General features: G+C 41.2%; 2 long non-coding RNA genes across 2 annotated transcripts; both read left to right on the forward strand.

Annotated features, from left to right (window-relative positions):
- Positions 1–9,702: 9,702 nt before the first annotated feature.
- On the forward strand, positions 9,703–10,132 carry LOC110674553. The gene is made up of 2 exons (XR_002498979.1): positions 9,703–9,854; positions 9,926–10,132. It is a non-coding gene; the product is annotated as an uncharacterized LOC110674553 (long non-coding RNA).
- A 1,315-nt stretch (positions 10,133–11,447) lies between these two features.
- On the forward strand, positions 11,448–11,885 carry LOC110674554. Its single transcript, XR_002498980.1, has 2 exons — positions 11,448–11,680; positions 11,746–11,885. It is a non-coding gene; the product is annotated as an uncharacterized LOC110674554 (long non-coding RNA).
- Positions 11,886–17,860: the final 5,975 nt, after the last annotated feature.

Here is a 17,860-nt window from a genome sequence, read left to right on the forward strand (position 1 = left end):
TGTCTATATGTTTTGAGCGCCGGCTGGAACGCTCCGTCTTCACAAATGCGAGGCAACCTTGGTTGTCCTCGTTAATCACTGTAGCGATCTTCTGTTCTTCACCAAAATCACGTAGCAGCTGCCTCAACCATACGACCTCCTGGCAGGCTTCGCTGAGCGCCACGTACTCCGCCTCCATTGACGAGAGCGTGACTGATGATTGACGTCGACTGGACCATGATACTACTCCTCCACCAAACATGAACACTGCGCCAGATGTCGACTTTCGACTTCCAACGTCTCCGGCCCAATCAGAATCTGAATATCCAATCAGCGCTTGATTCGGTTCTCCTCCTAGTCGTAGACTGTAATCTGCCGTTGCCTTCAAATATCGCAATATGCGTTTCGCCGCTGTCCAGTCAGCTTCGCTTGGAGCGCTGAACTTACGGCCAAGGATCGCTGTAGATGCCGCTATGTCCGGTCGAGCATTCACAGCAAGATAAATTAATCCACCTACAAGGCTTCGGTATTTCGTTGCATCCTCAAGCGCTTCTCCAGGTTCAACCAGCTTCAGGAACCCAGGATCCATGGGTGACTTCGCCTTCTTGGCCTGCTCCATCCCGAAGTTTGCGATAAGCTTCTCGATGTACTTCTGTAGTCGAATGCTATACACTCCACCTTCTCGCTGTATCTCCATTCCAAGGAAGTGTCGAACTTCACCGAGTGACGTGAGCTCGAACTCCTCCTTCAGAGAATCGAATAGTTGTTGCACTTCTCGCTCATTCGTTGACCCAATCAGCATGTCATCAACATAAACAAGTAGAAAGACTTTCCCTTCACCCACGCTTCGGATGTACAAGCATGGATCGGCTGCTGAGGGCTTGAACTCCAGTTTCGCTAACACTTCGTTGAGTCTCCGGTGCCAGCAGCGCGCTGACTGCCGCAATCCGTAGATACTGCGCTTGAGTCTACAGACATACTCCTCCTTGCCAGGTACTGCAAATCCAGGGGGCTGTCGCATCATAACCTCCTCATCCAAAGATCCGTATAAATACGCGGTCTTCACGTCAAGGTGTCGTACTACCATGTTGTGCTTTGAAGCCACCGCGAGAAACGTTCTTAAAGTAGCTTGGCGTGTTACCGGTGCGAACACCTGATCGTAGTCGACTCCTTGTTGCTGGCTGTACCCCTGAGCAACGATTCGGGCTTTCAACTTGACAACTTCATTCCGCTCGTTACGCTTGACCTTGAACACCCACCTTGATCCCACAGCTTTACATCCCTTGGGTGGTGGAACTAGCTCCCAGGTCCTTAGGCGTTGATGCGAAGCAAGCTCGTCCTCCATTGCGCTCTTCCATTCCGGCTTCTGCATTGCTTCCCGGAAATTTGATGGTTCTTCCATTGCACATGCCGCTATTCCAACTGAATAATCCAGAACAAAATCATCGTAACGCTTGGGGATTGCTCCACGATTCAGCCGATCCGATCGACGGCTTGGCTCAGGAACCACTTCACGATTAGACGCATCCACGAAATCGTCGCTTCCAGAATCTTCATCGACTTCACTTTCTTCTTTCTTCTCCACAAGAGGCAGCAGCTTAATCTCGTCTTCTTCATTCTTCTCAGGAACAGTTTCATCCGGAGCCGAAGCAGGATAATCCATAGAATTCGATCCGTTGCCGAGTTCGATAAACCGGGCATCTCGACTCACTGTTACTTGATCCGTCGCAGGGTCCACGAAACGGTAACCCTTATGTTCCATAGAATAGCCTACGAAAGTTAGCTTGCGCGCCTTCCCATCCATTTTTCCTCGTTTGACCTTTGGAATGTGTACATAAGCCTCGCTTCCAAACACTTTCAGGTGGCCAAGTTGCGGCTTACGACCCCACCACAGCTCGTATGGTGTCTTCGGAACAGATCTTGACGGTAATCGGTTTTGAAGGTAGGTTGCGGTAAGCGTCGCTTCACCCCAGAATCGCTTCTCGAGTCCAGCGTCGAGGAGCATACAGGTAGCCATCTCCGTGAGCGATCTATTTTTACGCTCGGCCACTCCATTCTGTTGTGGCGTGTAGGGGGTGGTAAATTGTGGTTTGATGCCTTCCGCACGATAGAAATTTCGCAGCTCTTTGTTGTCAAATTCTCCTCCTCCATCTGACCGAATAACTTTCGGCTTCTTGCCGAACAAAGTTTGCACCCATCGCACATACTCCTTGATGGATTCAGCGGCTTCCCACTTGTTCTTGAGGAGGTACGTTACCGTAAACCGACTATAATCATCGATGATGTTCATAACATATCGGTTACCGCTTGGGGTGGCGGTCTTCATCGGACCACACAGATCGGTGTGCACGATGTCTAAAATTCCAGTCGATTTACGTTCGGTAACAGCAGGAAAGGGGGGTCGCGACAATTTCCCCTCCAAACAACACTCACATACAACACGCATACCACAATCGCTTACCTTCATACCTGTCGCAAGGTTCTCCTTCACTAGACGTTCGGCAGCCGCCCAATCACGGTGGCCCAAACGTCGATGCCATTGGTGTTGGCAATTCTCTCCGTGTTGACTGGTAGTTACCTTGAGCGAAGTCTCAGCAAGCCTCAGACGGTATAGGCCGCCGCAACGACATCCAGTCGCCACAACGACACCTTTCGGATCGACAATCCGACACTCATATTCGTCGAAACAAACTTCGAATTTCTTCTGCGTCAGCTTAGAAACCGAAATCAGATTGGTCGACAGACCAGGGACAAACTTCACTTCACTAATATCAATCTTCATGGCATCCCCTTCACCGTCAACACCATACAGAACACCGCTACCTTCACCTTTGATCTGTGTCTTCTTGCCGTCTGCCAGAGTTATCCAGCCACCGGCGAACTCCTTCAGCACCGTGAAGAACGAACGGTCGTTCGTCATATGGGCGCTGGCTCCGCTGTCGATAATCCAGCAAGCCGACTCACTTCCAACCGTAAAAGCAACTCCTTTGTTATCACTGTGAGCAGCCTTCGCCTTAGCACTTTCTTCTTTTCTGGATTTCGGCGCACTTTCACTTTCTTTCTTCGACGACAAAAACTTTCGGCAGTTGCGTCGAATATGGCCAGGCTTCTTACAGAAGTGGCAAACTTTCTTCTCACTTTGTCCGTATTCCGCGGAACGCATCGCTTTCTCACTTTTCGTGACACCCCCACCTTCCCTCTCCAGCCGCCGATGGTACTCATCCATCAGCCTGGATTTGACGACATCCATCGAAATGTCATCATCAGAACGACTGTCAAGAGCCGTAACAAGATTGTCGAAAGACGGAGGAAGGCTTCGCAAAAGCATACACATTTTTGTATCTTTGTCGAGTTCGGTACCGGAGGAATCGAGCCGTTCGAAAAGTTCATCTACTTCGAGCAGATGCTGCTCGAGATCACCACGTTCGGACATATTTATCACGCACAGTTTCTTTAAGAGGGATACACGAACAGATCGCGTCGTTTTCTGGTGGTACACTTTCAATGCTTCGTATGCGTCACGCGCATGCACACACTTCTTCACCAGTGGCAGCTGGTTGTCTTCCAGCATCAACATAAGCGTAGCTTTGGCACGGCGGTCGGCCGTTTTCCACTTTTCACTTTTCTCTTCCGGAATGTCTTAGGCAATCGTGTGCCACACATCTTCACGGGATAACAGATTCTCAAGGCGGACTTTCCACGTCTGCCAGTTTGTGCCATTCAATTTGGCAATCACGAACCGCGGATCCATTTTCACCGACGAAACAGTTCACTTTTCGACCCGATCGAGTTTGTTTACTTTCGCACTCAACGATCGTACACCGAGCCGGTCGCGAATATACTCTTCTTATTCTTCACCTCTTCCTCACTCTCGGAGGGGCCCACGAGGCGGAACACCAAACAAAATGGCTGTTCGACGCCAAATGTTTTCCAACACTTTTTCACTCCGATCCGGCTGGGCACATCACCTGACGGATAGTCACGGCTACGCAGCGGAAAAGTCAGCGAATGGATTCGGGAGAAAAAGTAAATTAAGGCACTCGCGATTACTTTAACGTGAACTTTTATTTAACCAAAGAAATATAAAGATTAAGGAAACGCACGTGTCGGTCGCACTACGATGGCGGTTTGAATGACGCTGTTCGATCAGCTTCGGTCGATTGCACTGCGCGAGGGATCGGCAGCACACACAGGGTTCGGACGAGTGTGGCAACCAAAGTATATTGATGTGGTAAGGTGTGCATTGTTTCTCTCCACAGCTTTACCCAAATATGGGTAGCTGTTTTACCCATATTTGGATGAAAAATTAAACATCAACATAAATCAACACGACACGACGACGCGGAGGAGGAGGAATTATTTAATTGTTTAAGAACTATTTTTACTAAGAGCATCTTTAACGGGGGCGACTATTCGGGTGAGTAAAATGATCACTCACAGAGCTGTCATTTTAGTTTGGTCACTCACTCTCACATCGGTCGCTACTATATTTAGTAACTCGTTTCCGTACCGGTCGTTGCCTTTTGGGTCAACATATTGGGTTGTGAAAATAATGGTGATTATTTCAGGTTGGGATCCTTGGGATTCCAACCGGAATCCTTGGGATTCCAACCGGAATCCTTGGTATTCCAACCGGAATCCTTGGTATTCCAACCGGAATCCTTGGGATTCCAACCGGAATCCTTGGGATTCCAACCGGAATCCTTGGGATTCCAACCGGAATCCTTGGGATTCCAACCGGAATCCTTGGGGGAATCCGGTTGGAATCTCAAGGTTTCCGGTTGGAATCCCAAAAGATTCGAGGTGAAATCCTGAAAGATAAATTCTTTCGAGGAATCGAATATTTCAAAAATTTCTCCCGGATTTCCAATAGTCACATAAGATTCCTAGTATTCTTGAAATTTTACCCGAATTCCCAAAATTTCATAATTCCCACTTTATGCGCATCAAATTTTCAAAATGCCCACCAGAATATCAGAACTACCACTGTATGCTTAAATTAAAATCGCATAGCAGCGCTACTATTGCGCAACTAAATTTGCTCACCCGATGCTTCCCGAAAGCAGCGCTGTCTTTTTGCTACCCCGGTTAGCAGCGCCCGGTACGGATCAGCGTAATGATGCTGCGCATTGTAATTTAGTTTAGTCGCGCACCGTTAAAGTTGCTCTAACTATAACAAAACGGACGTTTTCTAGGTAAGTACATATTACTTTAAACTATACTGTTTAATCAAAATCATACGAAGATCATTTTCTGTTTCAGTTTTTATTGGAATATGTGCTGACTCCAAAAATGTCATCGTCCAGTATGATCCAATCGTCGGCATTCATCTTAATCTCTTCAGCGTTCAACCGATCAGGAAAATTCCAACCAGTAGCGTACTGAAAACAAACAGGGATGTTCTCAGGGAAGATGCACCATCCGTCACTCATCTCGAACAGTGTTTTGCCACCAGAAGGCGTATGATTAGCAGCACAACGACTTGTGTGGATCTAATAGGCATAAGCCGTTCTTGAAGATTGGAATATATGTGTACATTATTGTGCTTAAACTTACAAGAAAATTATTACTTTTGTTTCTCATGATTAGAATTCACTGGTATGAATATTGAATTTTACAAAAAGAGAATTAAAATACTCAAATATGAGTACTTTTTCTAAATTTCCTTTCGTAATCAAATACCCATAAATGGGTTTTGTAAGTTTATCCATTTATGGGTATTGCCTAGCTTACCCATAAAATGAGTGTGTGCACTTTTCGGCAATAGGGTCCTAAAGCTCTGTCCCAATTTTAGTGCCAAACGCTTAAGTTTAGGTCAAAAACACATGTTTACTCAATTTTCTAATGTTTTCTATTGGTTTAAGCCCAAAAAACATTTTTTTTAGATTTTGTCACATCCTTTGGCTTAAACTCAAATTTTGGGTGTATTTTGTTTTCCGTGTCCCTTACGAAATGTCAGATAGGAACAACCCCAGTGGTCGAACTAAAACCCCTGTGGTGTTTTTGTCGACTAAGCGAACGTCAAACATGATCAAAAGTGTCAAGGTTCATTTATGGACCAAATTTTTAGATTAAAGTTTAAACACGATATAGCCATTATTTGAGCGGGAAAAATTGCTAAAGTAGTTACAGTAACATGCTTTTTTGTGTTATTAAATAAAAACAAGATTTCATTAAAAATTTTAGGACCCAAATTTACCCATATTTGGGTAGACAGATCTTAGCGTGTACACTGAAATGAATTTTATTGTAGAAACTACTGAATCCATGGTAAAATTAAGAACTGCACCAACTGCATCAAACTCAAGAGTAATTCTCGCGTATCTTTTCAAAACGGCCTATCTAACAATTCACACATTTCGAGTAAATCGAGCTTGAAGGTTGTGAAAATATATTTTGAAACTGTATCAAAATGAAACAATTTTTCCCCACTGTGTTGCTTGTAGAGGGAAGCAGTGTAACGTATGAACGTATGAAATGAAATTTTGTCAATTTATTTGGAAATTACACTGAAATCTATAAAAAACATCAGATAGGACGTTATGACCACAAATATGTACATAGGATAAATCACATAGGTCGTTCTGTTTCAACAATTGTTACATTGGACATTCATTTCGGTCATTTTTTCAGTTATAGTAACATCGGATATTTTGATTTGAGCACACAACAAGCATGTTTTATTTCATTTTGTATCCACGTGCGTTGAACTGCTTCAACATTCAAGTTGAACTGCTCATTTTGTTGCGGTGTGATAATCGCAGGCACCAGCTGTGCTTTGTTTTGATTCATTTGAAGAAGGGACGAATGACCTTCGGGTTAAAGTCTCTCACGAACAACAACAATTTGATTCATTCAATGCCACGCCACAGACAAACAGACGTAATACTCGAATTATTTTCATCGTACAGCAGAATAGCGCTCAATGCTAATACTTGGTAGTTGGCCGACGAGCAATTCGTGGCGCTCGCATCACTTTCGTTCGAGTTTGACGTTTGCGCACTACCGCCACCTAGTTCGCGGTTGGCCAAACACAGTGGTTTTAGCATTGGGCGTTAATGTTCGCGAGACTATGTTTTGAATTGATAATTGTTCTAGCAGTTACGTCTGTTTGTCTGTGACCACGCCGTCACTTTTTCCCCTCCGTCTATGTGTCCTATGTAACAACAGAAGGAGGGAAAACGTTGAGCTGTATTTGGGACTTTTTGCTTTCTCGCTGTTTCTCTCTCAATATTCCCCCCGTTTCAATGCTGGTTTCGCCCACACTTGTTCGTGTGTGAGCAGGGGACCGACATGGCTGTAATCCTGCATACATTTCGGCTCTTCCTCACATCGTTTTGGTACTTCGCGTTTTGGTACCCACTTGCTGGTCGGTTTGCCCTAACCTTGTGTAGGAAGAATGAATTTCATAAACTATGTTTAGTATCGTCGATGAATAAAATATAATGTATAAATCCATAGAGTAGTTTAACAGATTCAGTGGTACGATTTATGTCAGTGTCACACAATTCATTCAGAAACGCACACATAACCAAATGCGAACGGAAAACGGACCACGAAGGCAGAACGTTTTGCGAATTGGCGAGAACGAGCTTTCGTCAAACCGTCTTAATGGGAGAGAACGAGAGAAAAAGCCAGTTGAAAGGCAGTGATTGGAAAGCTTCCGAGAGAATGTGTGAACGGTGATCGGTGATGAACAAAATTCAGTTTGAAGAAGGACGTTGTAATGAAAGGTTGTGTTATACCTCGGACACAGACAAACAGACGTCACACTCTCATCGTTGTCCATCGACCACCTTTTTAACGGTCGATTCAAAATATGGTAGGTGGCCGATCCGCCACCCGCAGCGCTCGTATCGTTTTTGTTCGTGTTTGACGTTTACACACTACCGCCACCTGTTGGCCCGTCGGCCAAACACACCGATTATAGCATTGGGCGTACATGTCTTCGTGACTATGATTTTGATTAAGATTTGTTCTAAGTGTTACGTCTGTTTGTCTGTGCCTCGGAGTTATGCTGGGTGAATAAAAAACAAAATGGTCGCGAAAACTGTGTTCCTGTTTTAATGGTTTTAATCCATGAAAAATCCTACACCTTGCTCCTGATTTTCGAGTATACAGCTCATACGCTGCTAGTGCTAGATTCCGGCAATTAAACATAACGCATTGAATCGTCGTATTTCATTAGTTCATCATCGACGCTTTTCATTAGTTCATCATTTTGTTTAATGTTTTATGCATCAGCGAGGTATCATTGATGTTTCCTACCAATAAAAACATATGTTTTGTCCCACCCAAAATAATCAAAATAAGAACACTGGATGCCAATATTTACCAACCCAACATCAATTCAACATGGCGTTCAGTGTTCTTGTTTTGATTATTTTGGGAGGGACAAAACATATGTTTTTATGGGTAGGATGGTATGGATGACGATGACGGCGCCGTCGATTGTGTTGTAGGAAACCAATGCCAAACAAATACATACAGCTTCTCCGCTCTTCGGTGAATGATTGCTCTGCAAATATATGTGCGTAAGTCGCGCATGCATGTTGCTCGTGTTGCTGCCGTGAAGCATATGTATATGCTTCATCGACCATGGATCTGAATCAGATTGATAGAATAAGATCATGATGCTGAATATCATTTTCCTACATGTACTCAATACGCTGATAACATGAAAAGAGAACTGGCAGCTGAGCGAATGCTGATCCAATCCAGCGTAAGCCTAAACATGATTTGGCAAAAAGACCAAAATACAGTTTTGTGTACCTCGTTCTCTTTTTGTTATTTGAGCGTATTCAATATTGCGAGGCAGAGCGACTCTGAAAATATCGACATTTTGTTGCGGTGTGCTAATCGGAGACACCAGCTGTGCTTTGTTTTGATTCATTCAATCCCACGACGTCACTTCTTCCCCTCCGTCTATGTGTCCTATGTAACAACAGAAGGAGGGGAAAAGTTGAGCTGTATGTAGGACATTTTGCTCTCTCACTGATTCTCCCTCAATTTTCCTCCCGTTTTTATGACGGTTTCGCCTACATGATCATGTGTGAGTTTCCCACTGCATGACGTGGTGGTGGTGACGGCTGTGTTGCAATCAGCACCAGCCGTCGGTTGAAACAAGAAATTGCGGTGGGGAATGATGACGATGACGACGCCGTCCATCTTGTTGTAGGAACTCGAGAAAGGAGCCCACGCCTAACAAATACATACAGCTTCTCCTCTCTTCGGTGATTGATCGCTCTACAAATATGTGTGAGCAAGTCGCGCATGTACGTTGCTCTTGTTGCTGTCGGGAAGCATATTTATATGCTTGATCGACCATGCATCTGAATCAGATGGATACAATGACATCATGATGCTCAATCTTGGGCTCAATACAGGGGGTGGGAAACTCGGCTCAATTCATTTTGTGCCCGGTGTGCCGAAATGTGCCGAAAAGAGCTGACGTTTTGACTTTCTGGTTGTAAATTTTTCGCTGTGTCTGGCAACCGTATAATTTGTTTTGGTTTTTCGGGATCCTTGCAAACGTTTTGCTTAGAGGCGGTCCATTAATTACGTAAGACAAATTTTGGGGTTTTTCAACCCCCCTCCCCCCATGGTAAGATTTTTTGTATGAAAATCAAAAATAAATTGTATGGCGCGTAAGAAATCTCAGACCCCCCCTTCCCCCATAAACCCTTACGTAATTAATGGACAGCCCCTTATGAAAATATTTTCGACTCGATTTTCGAAGTGTTTCACGTTGTGAGGAATCTTTTGGGCCATAGATAACAAGTTCGTGAGATGACTGGAATTATTCCAATCAGCATTGAAATGACCATCGTGTCTAGCATCTATGATATGCTGAAAACAACGGTCATGCTGAAGAGGTAAGTTAAATTGTTTGTTTGGTTTAAGGATAGACAATAATCAAATGAAGCTGTTTTCATTCGGTTTTCAGATCAGCATTCATCGTCTCTGGAACCATCAATCTGTACAATCGAGAAGCTCATCGACCGGAATTTCAGGATGCGGTTTTTTTTACCTGCACACCGTATTGTGTTCCGGAATATCAATGGCGGAAGTGGACCGAAGAAGCCACTACCGAAGAACTTGTCTTGGTTATTGAATAAATTGAAAATTTTGAAATAAGATGTTGATTTTTATACAATTCTTTTGGTATTTATAATAATTTAGTTATACTTCCGATAACGCCTGGACAGCGCACACATACGCTAAATATAGCCATATTGAATGCATTTCGACAGCAAATCTGAAAATCGGTTTTGTTTCTGGTTTTGTTCATTTTTTTTTTCTTAAAACCAGATGAAAACATGAGCAGCTGATAATCTGACATGCCAAGCAGGGATGCCAGAGTCGATAATCGTTGATTTCACAAGTTTTTGAAGGGCGTTTACAGGTGTGCCGAAAATGTGCGGAAAGTATGCCGGGCACACTGAGCCGAGTTTCCCACCCGCTGGGTCGATGAGCTTCTCGATTGTACAGATTGATGGTTCCAGGGACGATGAATGCTGATCTGAAAACCGAGTGAAAACAGCTTCATTTGATTATTGTCTATCCTTAAACCAAACAAACAATTTAACTTACCTCTTCAGCATGACCGTTGTTTTCAGCATATCATAGATGCTAGACACGATGGTCATTTCAATGCGGATTGGAATAATTCCAGTCTTCTCACGAACTTGTTATCTATGGCCCAAAAGATTCCTCACAACGCGAAACACTTCGAAAATCGAGTCGAAAATATTTTCATAAGCAAAACGTTTGCAAGGATCCCGAAAAACCAAAACAAATTATACGGTTGCCAGACACAGCAAAAAATTTACAACCAGAAAGTCAAAACGTCAGCACACTTCGGCACATTTCGGCACACCGGGCACAAAATGAATAGAGCTTGACATTTGAACACACGTAGACTAGCATACGCTCGTCATACACAGTTTGTTTTTGTTTTCCTCAAAGAAACTTGCACACGCTTTCCAGACTCACCAAAATGCATATGGAAATATTACCCAATTTGAAAAATTTAAACCCGTTTTCTGCGTGTTTTTCGAGACTGAGTGCATATTGTTTTTTTCTAAGGTTCACAACTACATCTACACTAGGGTACCCATACCATTGGGCGTGAAAACCATTATTGAGCCGAGTTTCCCACCCCCTGGATTTCGACTACAGACATGGTAAAATCGAGCGCATTTTTGTAGGCGAATTCCGGCGAATTCTGGTCCCTGGTCTGCTGAAAATTGCCGGTACGAGCGCTTAAGTTAACCCCCTAAAATGGTAGTTTTTGCCGCACAATTTTTTTTGCGTTTAGTGGTATGGGTTAGCGTGATCGAGTTGAATGGGGCTCAACAGCGTCTTGCAAAGCCTTTGTTTACCAATGTCGATGGGCCTTTTTGAAATGTTTGTCCAGATTTTTTGTTATTTTTTTTCTCCGTGTGGAGCAAACTGTCAGATACACGCTAACTTTGAAGTACCCATTAAATGGGTTTCTTGTACCCATTTTTATTGCTTGTACTGAGTTGTCAAAAAAAGGGTATTATTTTCTGACATTAAAAAGGGTACATTTTACTCTTCTTGAGGAATGACTTCAATCAGCAATAATGGGTGAAAAAGCCCCTTGTCGTTATTTTGAGCAGAAAGATTGAAATTATTACCACGAATTATATTTCATTAATTAACTGAAAGCATCATGGTAAGTAGCTATTTCTTGAAGAAACTATTTACATCGAAGACTAAATTGACTATTCCTTATAACAGGACCCTCGAAGAAGCGGGATCTGGAACAGGAAGATACGGAGCAAGCGCCACGGATTCAGATGGACCAATGTTATTAATACTCCAATTAGCACTTTATTTAAAAGTAATAATCTAATAAAATTATTTTCATTAGACTCTTATATCGCAGACAGACGTTCAAGTTAGACTCAGCCACTTGTGTAAAAACATGGCCGCCACAAATCGCCAAGTGGCAATCAGCTAACAGATGGCGTTAGTGGCGTATTCGTCCCGCCACCACCCCGATCTCATTTCGTTGACATGACTCACAACCGCAGTGCGCATCGTACCTTCGTGCTGTGCGTACACGAATTCTCTCTGCTCTTGGAAGTTTTCTTAAAACTACCTAAAGCAATAAAACAGTACTTTTCAGTGCTACAAAACAGTACTTTTCAGTGCTAAAATTAAAAACGGTACTTTTCAGTGCTACTAAAACAGTACTTTTCAGTACTACTTTTTCTACTATTGATCCCTTTACGATCCTTGTTTGGACCCGTGCCTTCGATTTTTCGTTGGACCCGTTGGCGAAAGCTAGCGGTGGTAATCCTTCTTGGACACCGTCTTGGGAAAAAACCTTTCGAAGGTCACGTCTTCTTTCGTTTATTAATTAAACATGGTATCAACAACAAACAAAAGGAAGGGTGATTCTCTGAATTCACTACTTCCTTCCAAAAAAGTGGGTTTTAAAACTGTCACTACACGTGGCAAGAATGGAAGAAAGGACGCTTCCCCGGAATGCAAACTTTCTTCCAAGGGTGAAATGAATAATTGTATCGAAATGAGCAATCAGTTCGATGCTCTAGACAAATTTTCCGAACACCAAATCGAAGCAGCCTCTAGCCCAGGCTCTTTGATTCAAGTGAGGAAGCAAAGAGTGCCGCCTATCGTGGTCAGTTGTTCCGAATTTGGGGGATTTAGGCAGGAGATCTTGAACTCCATTAGGGGAATCAAGGTTTCCTTCCAAATCGCAAAGAAAGGAGACTGTCGCGTTTTGCCGGAAACTCTTAAAGATCGTGAGCTTCTTCTCAAACATCTTGAAGAGAAGAAGCACAAATTTTTTACTTATGACGACAAAACTGAACGTTTGTTCAAAGTCGTCTTGAAAGGTCTCTCAAGTGACTATAAATCACCTGAAGAGATCAAAAATGGAATAAATGATTTACTTGGATTTTCCCCAGTCCAAGTAATCATTATGAAAAAGAGAACCCAATCTGGCATTGTTCGGAAAGGGCTTTCTCAAGAATTTTATTTAGTTCACTTTAACAAAAAAGAACTAAATAATATTAAAGCTTTAGAAAAAGCAAAACTTATGTTTGATGTCCGTGTGACATGGGAACATTTCCAGAAACCTGGAGGAAATTACCAGAACCCCACTCAGTGCCGTCGGTGCCAAAAGTGGGGTCATGGTACAAAAAATTGTCGCATGGATGCTAAATGCATGATTTGCGGAGGTTCTTCTCACGCCAAAGACGTCTGTCCAGTGAAGGAAGATACCACCAAATTCATATGTTGTAATTGTGGGGCTAACCATAAGTCCAATTTTTGGAATTGTCCTTCACGCAAAAAGGTCATTGAGGCTCGTGCCAGGCAGATGAAAGATAATATCCGTTACGATAACGGTCGTTTCCGGAATTTGCCTGGTAGAGTATCGAACAATGCTCATTTTTCAGTTAACGATCGCTTGATCATGAATCATACCCATCAGGAAGATCATAATCATGCTCAGTCACAAACTCATTTTAATCCGTCGGGTAGCAGTTCGAATCTTTCTATTTCGAATGTATCTACCCACGGAAAATCCTTTGCCGATATCGTAGCAGGAAATTCGAACTCCTCCCCTGTTCGATCCATGGGTACCCATTCTACTTGTTTCAAATCAAATGGAAAAAACCCTACCGCCACAGGTAACTCCGCTTCTTCGTCTACCGGAAATTCCAATGGGAAATCACATGACATGTCTGCCTCTGATTTTAATTTTCTAACTGAACAATTGAATCTAATGATTGATGCAATGTTCAAAGCCACCACTATGACTGAAGCAGTCCAAGTAGGTGTAAAATTTACAAATCAAATTGTTATTGGATTACGTTTTTCTAATGGATCCAAATAATAATTTAAATATTTTAAATTGGAATGCTCGTTCTCTGAATGGTAAAGAGGACGAGCTGTTTAATTTTCTTACGGTTAATAACGTGCATATAGCAGTTATTACCGAAACGTATTTAAAACCTGGATCTAAACTCAAAAGAGATCCTAACTTTTTTGTTTATCGTAATGATCGACTTGATGGGGCATGTGGGGGAGTTGCAATCATCATTCATAGGCGTATAAAACATCAACTGTTTTCATCATTTGAAACTAAAGTTTTTGAAACTTTAGGTATTTCTGTTGAAACACAGTTTGGTAAATATACTTTCATAGCTGCCTATTTGCCTTTTCAATGCTCTGGGCAGCAAGTTAATTTGCTCCAAACTGACTTGCGTAAATTGACTCGCAATAAGTCAAAATTTTTTGTCATTGGTGACTTTAATGCCAAACATCGGTCATGGAATAATTCTCAAAGTAATTCCAACGGCAGAATTTTATTTGATGAGTGCTCTTCAGGATATTTCTCAATTCAATACCCTGATAGCCCCACATGTTTTTCCTCTTCTAGAAATCCATCTACGATTGATTTGGTCTTAACCGACTCTAGTCATCTTTGTAGCCAACTGATTACTCATGCTGATTTTGATTCTGATCATGTCCCTGTTACATTTCAAATATCCCAAGAAGCGATTCTCAATCCTATCGGCTCCACTTTCAATTATTTACGAGCCGACTGGAATATATATAAAACGTATGTTGACTCCAATCTTGATGTTAACATTTCTTTAGAAACTAAACTTGATATTGACAATGCTCTTGAAACTTTAACAAATTCCATTGTTGAAGCCCGGAGCATTGCAATTCCAAAATGTGAAGTAAAATTTAAATCCGTGATTATAGACGATGATCTTAAACTCTTGATCCGTCTTAAAAACGTGAGGAGAAGGCAATTTCAACGCACTCGCGATCCTGCTATGAAAATTATATGGCAGGATTTGCAGAAAGAAATCAAGAAACGTTTTGCTCAATTAAGAAACAAAAATTTTGAAAATAAAATTTCTCAATTGGACCCTGGCTCTAAGCCCTTTTGGAAATTATCGAAAATCTTGAAAAAACCTCAGAAGCCAATACCGGCATTGAAAGAGGAAAACAAATTATTACTAACTAATTTCGAAAAAGCTCAAAAACTTGCTATGCAGTTTGAAAGTGCGCACAATTTTAATTTAAGACTTACTAGTCCAATTGAAAATGAAGTTTCTCAGGAGTTCGAAAATATTCTCAATCAAGAGAACGTTTTCGAAAATGCCTGGGAGACTGATTTGGAAGAAGTGAGAACTATTATTAAAAAATTCAAAAACATGAAAGCTCCTGGCGATGATGGAATTTTCTACATCCTCATCAAGAAACTTCCAGAAAGTAGCTTATCATTTTTAGTTAATATATTTAACAAATGTTTTCAATTAGCATATTTTCCTGACAAATGGAAAAATGCTAAGGTTGTTCCAATTTTAAAACCAGACGAAAATCCTGCAGAAGCTTCTAGCTATCGTCCAATCAGTTTGCTTTCCTCCATCAGTAAACTTTTTGAAAAGGTTATTTTGAACAGAATGATGGCCCACATCAACGAAAATTCAATTTTTGCCAATGAACAGTTCGGATTCCGTCATGGACATTCGACCACTCATCAACTTTTACGTGTAACAAATTTGATCCGTTCCAACAAATCTGAAGGCTATTCTACTGGTCTTGCTCTTCTAGACATAGAAAAAGCATTCGACAGTGTTTGGCATGAAGGTTTGATTGTAAAATTGAAAAACTTTAATTTTCCAACATACATTGTTAGAATAATTCAAAGTTATCTGTCAAATCGTACACTTCAGGTTAATTATCAGAACTCCAGATCTGAAAGACTTCCTGTAAGAGCTGGTGTTCCTCAAGGCAGCATTTTGGGACCAATATTATACAATATTTTCACATCTGACTTACCTGAGTTACCTCAGGGATGTCAAAAATCTTTGTTTGCGGATGACACAAGCCTCTCCGCCAAAGGACGAAGCCTGCGTGTCATCTGTAGTCGATTGCAAAAAAGTTTGGATATTTTTTCTTCATACTTGCAAAAATGGAAGATTTCTCCTAATGCTTCCAAAACTCAACTAATAATATTCCCACATAAACCAAAAGCTCTTTATTTGAAACCTTCAAGTAGACATGTTGTCACGATGAGAGGGGTTCCAATAAATTGTTCAGATGAAGTTAAGTATCTAGGGCTCATGCTAGATAAGAATTTAACTTTCAAAAATCACATTGAGGGCATTCAAGTCAAATGTAATAAATATGTAAAATGTCTCTATCCCCTTATTAATAGAAAATCAAAACTTTGTCTTAAGAACAAGCTGTTGATATTCAAACAAATTTTCAGGCCTGCCATGTTGTATGCTGTACCAATATGGACTAGCTGTTGTAAAACCAGGAAGAAAGCTCTGCAGAGAATTCAAAATAAAATTTTGAAAATGATTCTGAGGCTTCCTCCCTGGTATAGTACCAATGAGTTACATAGAATATCCAATGTTGAAACATTGGAACAAATGTCAAATACAATCATTAATAATTTCAGGCAAAAATCGTTACAATCTTCTATTGCCACGATTAATGCGTTATATGTTTAGGTTAAGTTAGGTTAAGTATATTAAAAACGTTTTTTTTTTCTCTTATAAGCAGGTGAAATCAACTCACCTGTAAAAAAACTGAACTGCTACGGCAAATGAAATGTAATATGTTGTTAACAAAATGTTAATTAAATCTTAAATTTGTTTTACCAAATTAGGATGATAGCACAGACAAACAGACGTAACACTTAGAACAAATCTCGATCAAAATCATAGTCACGAGGACATGTGCGCCCAATGCTAAAATTATTGTATTTGGCCGACGGGCCAACAGATGGCGGCAGTGTGTAAACGTCAAAGGCGAACAAAACCGATGCGAGCGCTGCGGGTGGCGGATTGGCCACCTACCATATTTTTGAATCGACCGTTAAAAAGGTGGTTGATGGACAATGATGAGAGTGTGACGTCTGTTTGTCTGTGATGATAGTGTTGTCAAATAACACAGAACACCTAGGTATAAGAAATGAATGTAATGTTTGGAATGATACTAATGAAAAAAAATTAAAAAAAAAAAAAAAAAAAAAAAAAAAAAAAAAAAAAAAAAAAAAAAAAAAAAAAAAAAAAAAAAAAAAATACCTTACAACCGCTCCAACAGCCGGCGTGCTCAACGCTAAAAACTATGCACCTTTTTTTTGCGCTGGGTGGGTGATGTTCCCTTTTGGATTTAATTTCTCATGTAAAAGTTAATTAAATCTATTGTAATTTTCACCACAAGTTGGCATTTAATTTACTCACAGATTCATGCTAGCATGATACCCTTCAATGATCGTTACTCATGTAAAATAAATTGGCGTGAAAGTATCACAATTATGTGAATCATTTTTAAAGTGATTGTTTTGATATTTTTGTTCAGTGGGTGGTGGACTGGGTGGTAAGCGAGAAGTTGAAGCCACGTGCTTTTACGAACTGTCACTGTACTGTACACGCTCGTTCAGATCTACTCAAAAGTGAGTAGATTTCGACTCACTTCGGAACAAAGTGGAACTGCTCAAAAGTGAGTAACACCATCGTTACTCACTTTAGAGTAACATAGTCAAATGTCAATATGGGAATAACACTTACTCACTTCGTTTAATCTGAAATTTGCGAAAGTGAGTAGATGTCACTCACTTCAGGAAATAATAATTTTGGAAATAAATGTATTATGTTATTTATAAAATCAGAAGTATAACATTTATTCATTATCTCATACATAATACATAATAATAATACATAACAAGTAAAAAAAAATGTGATATTTGTGTTGAAATTTTCGCTGCTCTGGAATGGATCCCCGGATGTTATAAATATCTGGGGCATTGATGAAAGTCATGGAGGATGTAGTTTGACCGATCCAGTAGCCT

The sequence above is a fragment of the Aedes aegypti genome, chromosome 1 (assembly GCF_002204515.2).
Source record: "Aedes aegypti strain LVP_AGWG chromosome 1, AaegL5.0 Primary Assembly, whole genome shotgun sequence".
Lineage (NCBI taxonomy): Eukaryota > Metazoa > Arthropoda > Insecta > Diptera > Culicidae > Aedes > Aedes aegypti.